The sequence below is a fragment of the Crinia signifera genome, unplaced genomic scaffold (assembly GCF_055691185.1).
Source record: "Crinia signifera unplaced genomic scaffold, ASM5569118v1 HAP2_SCAFFOLD_125, whole genome shotgun sequence".
Classification (NCBI taxonomy): domain Eukaryota; kingdom Metazoa; phylum Chordata; class Amphibia; order Anura; family Myobatrachidae; genus Crinia; species Crinia signifera.
The window spans coordinates 329,324-340,000 of record NW_028142018.1 but is presented as its reverse complement, the minus strand read 5'-3'; positions in this window follow the sequence as shown (position 1 = coordinate 340,000).

The window sequence follows — 10,677 nt, the reverse complement described above, 5'->3', positions numbered from 1 at the left end:
CACCCTTTCTGTGCAATTCCCGGGACGGCCAGCGGGGGGCGCATGTCCCCGGACCCCGGGACGACGTCCCCCTGGCCCGGGCTACCTTCCCCGGGCAGCGCGGGGTGGTTTTGTGGAAGTTTTTTTTTCAGGGGGGAAGACGCTTTGTCATGCCCAGGGACACTTCCATAGGCCCGGGCATGAATCCCGGGCTCGAGTGGGTGAGATACTTCCATGTATTTTCAAAGTGCTTTTTTCACCCTTTCTGTGCAATTCCCGGGACGGCCAGCGGGGGGCGCATGTCCCCGGACCCCGGGACGACGTCCCCCTGGCCCGGGCTACCTTCCCCGGGCAGCGCGGGGTGGTTTTGTGGAAGTTTTTTTTTTCAGGGGGGAAGACGCTTTGTCATGCCCAGGGACACTTCCATAGGCCCGGGCATGAATCCCGGGGAAGAGTGGGTGAGATACTTCCATGTATTTTCAAAGTGCTTTTTTCACCCTTTCTGTGCAATTCTCGGGTCGGCCAGCGGGGGGCACATGTCCCCGGACCCCGGGACGACGTCCCCCTGGCCCGGGCTACCTTCCCCGGGCAGCGCGGGGTGGTTTTGTGGAAGTTTATTTTTCAGGGGGGAAGACGCTTCAGCTTGCCCGGGGACACTTCCACAGCCCTGGGCATGAATCCCGGGGAAGAGTGGGTGAACAATTTCAAACTGTTTTCAGTGTTTTTTTCACCGATTAGATGCATTTCTCCGGGTGTCCAGCACGGGGCGCAGTCCCCCGGACCCGGGGGTGACCTCACCCAGGCCCGGGCTACCTCCCCCGGGCAGCGTGGGGGTGAAAATCTGGAACTTGTTTTTCCCGGGGGGAAGACGCTCGGACGTGCCCAGGGACACTTCCACAGCCCTGGGCATGAATCCCGGGGAAGAGTGGGCGAGCTGTTTCAAACTATTTTCAAAGTATTTTTTCACAGTTTGGATGCATTTCCCCGGGCGACCAGCGGGGGGCGCAGTGCCCCGGACCCGGGGGTGACCTCCCCCGGGCCTGGGCTACCTTCCCCGGGCATCGTGGGGAGGAAATATGGAACTTTTTTTTTTCAGGGGGGAAGAAGCTTCAGCTTGCCCGGGGACACTTCCACAGCCCTGGGCATGAATCCCGGGGAAGAGTGGGTGAACGATTTCAAACTATTTTCAAAGTATTTTTATCACCTTTTGGACGCATTTCCCCGGGTGTCCTGCGGGTGGCGCAGTTCCCCGGACCCGGGGGTGACCTCCCCCGGGCCCGGGCTACCTTCCCTGGGTAGCGTGGGGTGGAAATATGGAACTTTTTTTTTCAGGGGGGAAGACGCTTCTTCATGCCCGGGGACACTTCCATAGGCCCGGGCATGAATCCCGGGGAAGAGTGGGTGAGGAATCAAAGTATATTCAAAGTGCTTTTTTCACCCTTTCTGTGCAATTCTCAGGTCGGCCAGCGGGGGGCACATGTCCCCGGACCCCTGGACGACGTCCCCCTGGCCCGGGCTACCTTCCCTGGCCAGCGCGGGGTGGTTTTGTGGAAGTTTTTATTTCAGGGGGGGAAGACGCTTTGTCATGCCCGGGGACACTTCCATAGGCCAGGGCATGAATCCCGGGATCGAGTGGGTGAGGAATTTCAAAGTATTTTCAAAGTATTTTTTTCACCTTTTGGACGCAATTCCCCGGTTGTCCTGCGGGGGACGCCGGTCCCCAGACCCGGGGATGACCTCCCCCGGGCCTGGGCTACCTTCCCTGGGTAGCGGGGGGTGGAAATATGGAAGTTTTTTTTTCAGGGGGGAGGACGCTCGAACGTGCCCAGGGACACTTCCACAGCCCTGGGCATGAATCCCGGGGAAGAGTGGGTGAACGATTTCAAGATATTTTCTAAGTGCTTTTTTCACCTTTTGGATGCAATTCCCCGGGTGTCCTGCGGGTGGCGCAGTGCCCCGGACCCGGGGGTGACCTCCCCCGGGCCTGGGCTACCTTCCCTGGGTAGCGGGGGGTGGAAATATGGAAGTTTTTTTTTCAGGGGGGAGGACGCTCGAACGTGCCCAGGGACACTTCCACAGCCCTGGGCATGAATCCCGGGGAAGAGTGGGTGAACGATTTCAAGATATTTTCTAAGTGCTTTTTTCACCTTTTGGATGCAATTCCCCGGGTGTCCTGCGGGTGGCGCAGTGCCCCGGACCCGGGGGTGACCTCCCCCGGGCCTGGGCTACCTTCCCTGGGTAGCGTGGGGTGGAAATATGGAAGGTTTTTTTTCCCGGGGGGGCAGAAGCTTCAGCCTGCCCAGGGACACTTCCACAGCCCTGGGCATGAATCCCGGGGAAGAGTGGGTGAACGATTTCAAGATATTTTCTAAGTGCTTTTTTCACCTTTTGGATGCAATTCTCCGGGTGTCCTGCGGGGGGCGCAGTGCCCCGGACCCGGGGGTGACCTCCCCCGGGCCCGGGCTACCTTCCCTGGGTAGCGGGGGGTGGAAATATGGAAGTTTTTTTTTTCAGGGGGGCATAAGCTTCATCTTGCCCGGGGACACTTCCACAGCCCTGGGCATGAATCCCGGGGAAGAGTGGGTGAACAGTTTCAAACTGTTTTCAGTGTTTTTTTTCACCTTTTGGATGCATTTCTCCGGGTGTCCAGCACGGGGCGCAGTCCCCCGGACCCGGGGGTGACCTCAACCAGGCCCGGGCTACCTCCCCCGGGCAGCGTGGGGTGAAAATCTGGAACTTGTTTTTCCCGGGGGGGGAAGACGCTCGGACGTGCCCAGGGACACTTCCACAGCCCTGGGCATGAATCCCGGGGAAGAGTGGGCGAACGATTTCAAACTATTTTCAAAGTATTTTTTTCACCTTTTGGACGCAATTCCCCGGTTGTCCTGCGGGGGACGCAGTGCCCCGGACCCGGGGGTGACCTCCCCCGGGCCTGGGCTACCTCCCCCGGGCAGCGTGGGGTGGAAATATGGAAGTTTTTTTTTTCAGGGGGAAAAGACGCTTCTTCATGCCCGGGGACACTTCCATAGGCCCGGGCATGAATCCCGGGGAAGAGTGGGTGAGGAATCAAAGTATTTTCAAAGTGCTTTTTTCACCCTTTCTGTGCAATTCTCGGGTCGGCCAGCGGGGGGCACATGTCCCCGGACCCCGGGACGACGTCCCCCTGGCCCGGGCTACCTTCCCTGGGTAGCGTGGGGTGGAAATATGGAAGTTTTTTTTTTCAGGGGGAAAAGACGCTTCTTCATGCCCGGGGACACTTCCACAGCCCTGGGCATGAATCCTGGGGAAGAGTGGGTGAGAGGAATCAAAGTATTTTCAAAGTGCATTTTTACGGCTTGACTCCATTTCTCAATTCAAAGTGCTTTTTTTCTCACGGCTTGACTCCATTTCTCCGGGTGGCCAGCGGTGCCCCGGACCCAGGGGTGACCTCCCCCAGGCCCGGGCTACCTTCCCTGGGTAGCGTGGGGTGGAAATATGGAAGTTTTTTTTTTCAGGGGGGCAGAAGCTTCGGCTTGCCCGGGGACACTTCCACAGCCCTGGGCATGAATCCCGGGCTTGAGTGGGTGAGGAATTTTGAAGTATTTTCTAAGTGCTTTTTTCACCTTTTGGATGCAATTCTCCGGGTGTCCTGCGGGGGGCGCAGTGCCCCGGACCCGGGGGTGACCTTCCCCGGGCCTGGGCTACCTTCCCTGGGTAGCGGGGGGTGGAAATATGGAAGTTTTTTTTTTCCGGGGGGCAGAAGCTTCAGCCTGCCCAGGGACACTTCCACAGCCCTGGGCATGAATCCCGGGGAAGAGTGGGTGAACGGTTTCAAGATATTTTCTAAGTGCTTTTTTCACCCTTTCTGTGCAATTCTCGGGTCGGCCAGCGGGGGGCACATGTCCCCGGACCCGGGAGTGGCCTCCCCCGGGCCCGGGCTACCTTCCCCGGGCATCGTGGGGTGGAAATATGGAAGTTTTTTTTTTCCGGGGGGAAGACGCTCGGACGTGCCCAGGGACACTTCCACAGCCCTGGGCATGATTCCCGGGGAAGAGTGGGTGAACCATTTCAAACTGTTTTCAGTGTTTTTTTCACCTTTTGGATGCATTTCTCCGGGTGTCCAGCACGGGGCGCAGTCCCCCGGACCCGGGGGTGACCTCCCCCAGGCCCGGGCTACCTCCCCCGGGCAGCGTGGGGTGAAAATCTGGAACTTGTTTTTCCCGGGGGGGGAAGACGCTCGGACGTGCCCAGGGACACTTCCACAGCCCTGGGCATGAATCCCGGGCTCGAGTGGGTGAGGAATTTCAAAGTATTGTCAAAGTATTTTTTGCACCTTTTGGACGCAATTCCCCGGGCGACCAGCGGGGGGCGCAGTTCCCCGGACCCGGGGATGGACTCCCCCGGGCCCGGGCTACCTTCCCCGGGCATCGTGGGGTGGAAATATGGAACTTTTTTTTTTCCGGGGGGAAGACGCTCGGACGTGCCCAGGGACACTTCCACAGCCCTGGGCATGAATCCCGGGGAAGAGTGGGAGAACGATTGAAACTATTTTCAAAGTGTTTTTTTCACCTTTTGCATGCATTTCCCCGGTTGTCCTGCGGGGGGCGCATTGCCCCGGACCCGTGGGTGACCTCCCGCGGGCCCGGGCTACCTTCCCCAGGCATCGTGGGGTGGAAATCTGGAACTTGTTTTTCCCGGGGGGGGAAGACGCTCGGACGTGCCCAGGGACACTTCCACAGCCCTGGGCATGAATCCCGGGCTCGAGTGGGTAAGGAATTTCAAAGTATTTTCAAAGTATTTTTTTCACCTTTTGGACGCAATTCCCCGGGCGACCAGCGGGGGGCGCAGTTCCCCGGACCCGGGGGTGGCCTCCCCCGGGCCTGGGCTACCTTCCCCGGGCATCGTGGGGTGGAAATATGGAAGTTTTTTTTCCCGGGGGGAAGACGCTCGGACGTGCCCAGGGACACTTCCACAGCCCCGGGCATGAATCCCGGGGAAGAGTGGGAGAACGATTGAAACTATTTTCAAAGTGTTTTTTTCACCTTTTGCATGCATTTCCCCGGTTGTCCTGCGGGGGGCGCATTGCCCCGGACCCGTGGGTGACCTCCCGCGGGCCCGGGCTACCTTCCCCAGGCATCGTGGGGTGGAAATATGGAACTTTTTTTTTCAGGGGGGGAAGACGCTCGGACGTGCCCAGGGACACTTCCACAGACCCGGGCATGAATCCCGGGGAAGAGTGGGCGAACGATTTCAAACTATTTTCAAAGTATTTTTTGCACCTTTTGGACGCAATTCCCCGGGCGACCAGCGGGGGGCGCAGTTCCCCGGACCCGGGGATGGACTCCCCCGGGCCCGGGCTACCTTCCCCGGGCATCGTGGGGTGGAAATATGGAACTTTTTTTTTTCCGGGGGGAAGACGCTCGGACGTGCCCAGGGACACTTCCACAGCCCTGGGCATGAATCCCGGGGAAGAGTGGGTGAACCATTTCAAACTGTTTTCAGTGTTTTTTTCTCCTTTTGGATGCATTTCTCCGGGTGTCCAGCACGGGGCGCAGTCCCCCGGACCCGGGGGTGACCTCCCCCAGGCCCGGGCTACCTCCCCCGGGCAGCGTGGGGTGAAAATCTGGAACTTGTTTTTCCCGGGGGGGGAAGACGCTCGGACGTGCCCAGGGACACTTCCACAGCCCTGGGCATGAATCCCGGGCTCGAGTGGGTAAGGAATTTCAAAGTATTTTCAAAGTATTTTTTTCACCTTTTGGACGCAATTCCCCGGGCGACCAGCGGGGGGCGCAGTTCCCCGGACCCGGGGGTGGCCTCCCCCGGGCCTGGGCTACCTTCCCCGGGCATCGTGGGGTGGAAATATGGAAGTTTTTTTTCCCGGGGGGAAGACGCTCGGACGTGCCCAGGGACACTTCCACAGCCCCGGGCATGAATCCCGGGGAAGAGTGGGAGAACGATTGAAACTATTTTCAAAGTGTTTTTTTCACCTTTTGCATGCATTTCCCCGGTTGTCCTGCGGGGGGCGCATTGCCCCGGACCCGTGGGTGACCTCCCGCGGGCCCGGGCTACCTTCCCCAGGCATCGTGGGGTGGAAATATGGAACTTTTTTTTTCAGGGGGGGAAGACGCTCGGACGTGCCCAGGGACACTTCCACAGACCCGGGCATGAATCCCGGGGAAGAGTGGGCGAACGATTTCAAACTATTTTCAAAGTATTTTTTGCACCTTTTGGACGCAATTCCCCGGGCGACCAGCGGGGGGCGCAGTTCCCCGGACCCGGGGATGGACTCCCCCGGGCCCGGGCTACCTTCCCCGGGCATCGTGGGGTGGAAATATGGAACTTTTTTTTTTCCGGGGGGAAGACGCTCGGACGTGCCCAGGGACACTTCCACAGCCCTGGGCATGAATCCCGGGGAAGAGTGGGTGAACCATTTCAAACTGTTTTCAGTGTTTTTTTCTCCTTTTGGATGCATTTCTCCGGGTGTCCAGCACGGGGCGCAGTCCCCCGGACCCGGGGGTGACCTCCCCCAGGCCCGGGCTACCTCCCCCGGGCAGCGTGGGGTGAAAATCTGGAACTTGTTTTTCCCGGGGGGGGGAAGACGCTCGGACGTGCCCAGGGACACTTCCACAGCCCTGGGCATGAATCCCGGGCTCGAGTGGGTAAGGAATTTCAAAGTATTTTCAAAGTATTTTTTTCACCTTTTGGACGCAATTCCCCGGGCGACCAGCGGGGGGCGCAGTTCCCCGGACCCGGGGGTGGCCTCCCCCGGGCCTGGGCTACCTTCCCCGGGCATCGTGGGGTGGAAATATGGAAGTTTTTTTTCCCGGGGGGAAGACGCTCGGACGTGCCCAGGGACACTTCCACAGCCCCGGGCATGAATCCCGGGGAAGAGTGGGAGAACGATTGAAACTATTTTCAAAGTGTTTTTTTCACCTTTTGCATGCATTTCCCCGGTTGTCCTGCGGGGGGCGCATTGCCCCGGACCCGTGGGTGACCTCCCGCGGGCCCGGGCTACCTTCCCCAGGCATCGTGGGGTGGAAATATGGAACTTTTTTTTTCAGGGGGGGAAGACGCTCGGACGTGCCCAGGGACACTTCCACAGACCCGGGCATGAATCCCGGGGAAGAGTGGGCGAACGATTTCAAACTATTTTCAAAGTATTTTTTGCACCTTTTGGACGCAATTCCCCGGTCGACCAGCGGGGGGCGCAGTTCCCCGGACCCGGGGATGGACTCCCCCGGGCCCGGGCTACCTTCCCCGGGCATCGTGGGGTGGAAATATGGAACTTTTTTTTTTCCGGGGGGAAGACGCTCGGACGTGCCCAGGGACACTTCCACAGCCCTGGGCATGAATCCCGGGGAAGAGTGGGTGAACCATTTCAAACTGTTTTCAGTGTTTTTTTCTCCTTTTGGATGCATTTCTCCGGGTGTCCAGCACGGGGCGCAGTCCCCCGGACCCGGGGGTGACCTCCCCCAGGCCCGGGCTACCTCCCCCGGGCAGCGTGGGGTGAAAATCTGGAACTTGTTTTTCCCGGGGGGGGGAAGACGCTCGGACGTGCCCAGGGACACTTCCACAGCCCTGGGCATGAATCCCGGGCTCGAGTGGGTAAGGAATTTCAAAGTATTTTCAAAGTATTTTTTTCACCTTTTGGACGCAATTCCCCGGGCGACCAGCGGGGGGCGCAGTTCCCCGGACCCGGGGGTGGCCTCCCCCGGGCCTGGGCTACCTTCCCCGGGCATCGTGGGGTGGAAATATGGAAGTTTTTTTTCCCGGGGGGAAGACGCTCGGACGTGCCCAGGGACACTTCCACAGCCCCGGGCATGAATCCCGGGGAAGAGTGGGAGAACGATTGAAACTATTTTCAAAGTGTTTTTTTCACCTTTTGCATGCATTTCCCCGGTTGTCCTGCGGGGGGCGCATTGCCCCGGACCCGTGGGTGACCTCCCGCGGGCCCGGGCTACCTTCCCCAGGCATCGTGGGGTGGAAATATGGAACTTTTTTTTTCAGGGGGGGAAGACGCTCGGACGTGCCCAGGGACACTTCCACAGACCCGGGCATGAATCCCGGGGAAGAGTGGGCGAACGATTTCAAACTATTTTCAAAGTATTTTTTGCACCTTTTGGACGCAATTCCCCGGGCGACCAGCGGGGGGCGCAGTTCCCCGGACCCGGGGATGGACTCCCCCGGGCCCGGGCTACCTTCCCCGGGCATCGTGGGGTGGAAATATGGAACTTTTTTTTTTCCGGGGGGAAGACGCTCGGACGTGCCCAGGGACACTTCCACAGCCCTGGGCATGAATCCCGGGGAAGAGTGGGTGAACCATTTCAAACTGTTTTCAGTGTTTTTTTCTCCTTTTGGATGCATTTCTCCGGGTGTCCAGCACGGGGCGCAGTCCCCCGGACCCGGGGGTGACCTCCCCCAGGCCCGGGCTACCTCCCCCGGGCAGCGTGGGGTGAAAATCTGGAACTTGTTTTTCCCGGGGGGGGGAAGACGCTCGGACGTGCCCAGGGACACTTCCACAGCCCTGGGCATGAATCCCGGGCTCGAGTGGGTAAGGAATTTCAAAGTATTTTCAAAGTATTTTTTTCACCTTTTGGACGCAATTCCCCGGGCGACCAGCGGGGGGCGCAGTTCCCCGGACCCGGGGGTGGCCTCCCCCGGGCCTGGGCTACCTTCCCCGGGCATCGTGGGGTGGAAATATGGAAGTTTTTTTTCCCGGGGGGAAGACGCTCGGACGTGCCCAGGGACACTTCCACAGCCCCGGGCATGAATCCCGGGGAAGAGTGGGAGAACGATTGAAACTATTTTCAAAGTGTTTTTTTCACCTTTTGCATGCATTTCCCCGGTTGTCCTGCGGGGGGCGCATTGCCCCGGACCCGTGGGTGACCTCCCGCGGGCCCGGGCTACCTTCCCCAGGCATCGTGGGGTGGAAATATGGAACTTTTTTTTTCAGGGGGGGAAGACGCTCGGACGTGCCCAGGGACACTTCCACAGACCCGGGCATGAATCCCGGGGAAGAGTGGGCGAACGATTTCAAACTATTTTCAAAGTATTTTTTGCACCTTTTGGACGCAATTCCCCGGGCGACCAGCGGGGGGCGCAGTTCCCCGGACCCGGGGATGGACTCCCCCGGGCCCGGGCTACCTTCCCCGGGCATCGTGGGGTGGAAATATGGAACTTTTTTTTTCCGGGGGGAAGACGCTCGGACGTGCCCAGGGACACTTCCACAGCCCTGGGCATGAATCCCGGGGAAGAGTGGGTGAACCATTTCAAACTGTTTTCAGTGTTTTTTTCACCTTTTGGATGCATTTCTCCGGGTGTCCAGCACGGGGCGCAGTCCCCCGGACCCGGGGGTGACCTCCCCCAGGCCCGGGCTACCTCCCCCGGGCAGCGTGGGGTGAAAATCTGGAACTTGTTTTTCCCGGGGGGGGAAGACGCTCGGACGTGCCCAGGGACACTTCCACAGCCCTGGGCATGAATCCCGGGCTCGAGTGGGTAAGGAATTTCAAAGTATTTTCAAAGTATTTTTTTCACCTTTTGGACGCAATTCCCCGGGCGACCAGCGGGGGGCGCAGTTCCCCGGACCCGGGGGTGGCCTCCCCCGGGCCTGGGCTACCTTCCCCGGGCATCGTAAGGTGGAAATATGGAAGTTTTTTTTCCCGGGGGGAAGACGCTCGGACGTGCCCAGGGACACTTCCACAGCCCCGGGCATGAATCCCGGGGAAGAGTGGGAGAACGATTGAAACTATTTTCAAAGTGTTTTTTTCACCTTTTGCATGCATTTCCCCGGTTGTCCTGCGGGGGGCGCATTGCCCCGGACCCGTGGGTGACCTCCCGCGGGCCCGGGCTACCTTCCCCAGGCATCGTGGGGTGGAAATATGGAACTTTTTTTTTCAGGGGGGGAAGACGCTCGGACGTGCCCAGGGACACTTCCACAGACCCGGGCATGAATCCCGGGGAAGAGTGGGCGAACGATTTCAAACTATTTTCAAAGTATTTTTTGCACCTTTTGGACGCAATTCCCCGGTCGACCAGCGGGGGGCGCAGTTCCCCGGACCCGGGGATGGACTCCCCCGGGCCCGGGCTACCTTCCCCGGGCATCGTGGGGTGGAAATATGGAACTTTTTTTTTTCCGGGGGGAAGACGCTCGGACGTGCCCAGGGACACTTCCACAGCCCTGGGCATGAATCCCGGGGAAGAGTGGGTGAACCATTTCAAACTGTTTTCAGTGTTTTTTTCTCCTTTTGGATGCATTTCTCCGGGTGTCCAGCACGGGGCGCAGTCCCCCGGACCCGGGGGTGACCTCCCCCAGGCCCGGGCTACCTCCCCCGGGCAGCGTGGGGTGAAAATCTGGAACTTGTTTTTCCCGGGGGGGGGAAGACGCTCGGACGTGCCCAGGGACACTTCCACAGCCCTGGGCATGAATCCCGGGCTCGAGTGGGTAAGGAATTTCAAAGTATTTTCAAAGTATTTTTTTCACCTTTTGGACGCAATTCCCCGGGCGACCAGCGGGGGGCGCAGTTCCCCGGACCCGGGGGTGGCCTCCCCCGGGCCTGGGCTACCTTCCCCGGGCATCGTGGGGTGGAAATATGGAAGTTTTTTTTCCCGGGGGGAAGACGCTCGGACGTGCCCAGGGACACTTCCACAGCCCCGGGCATGAATCCCGGGGAAGAGTGGGAGAACGATTGAAACTATTTTCAAAGTGTTTTTTTCACCTTT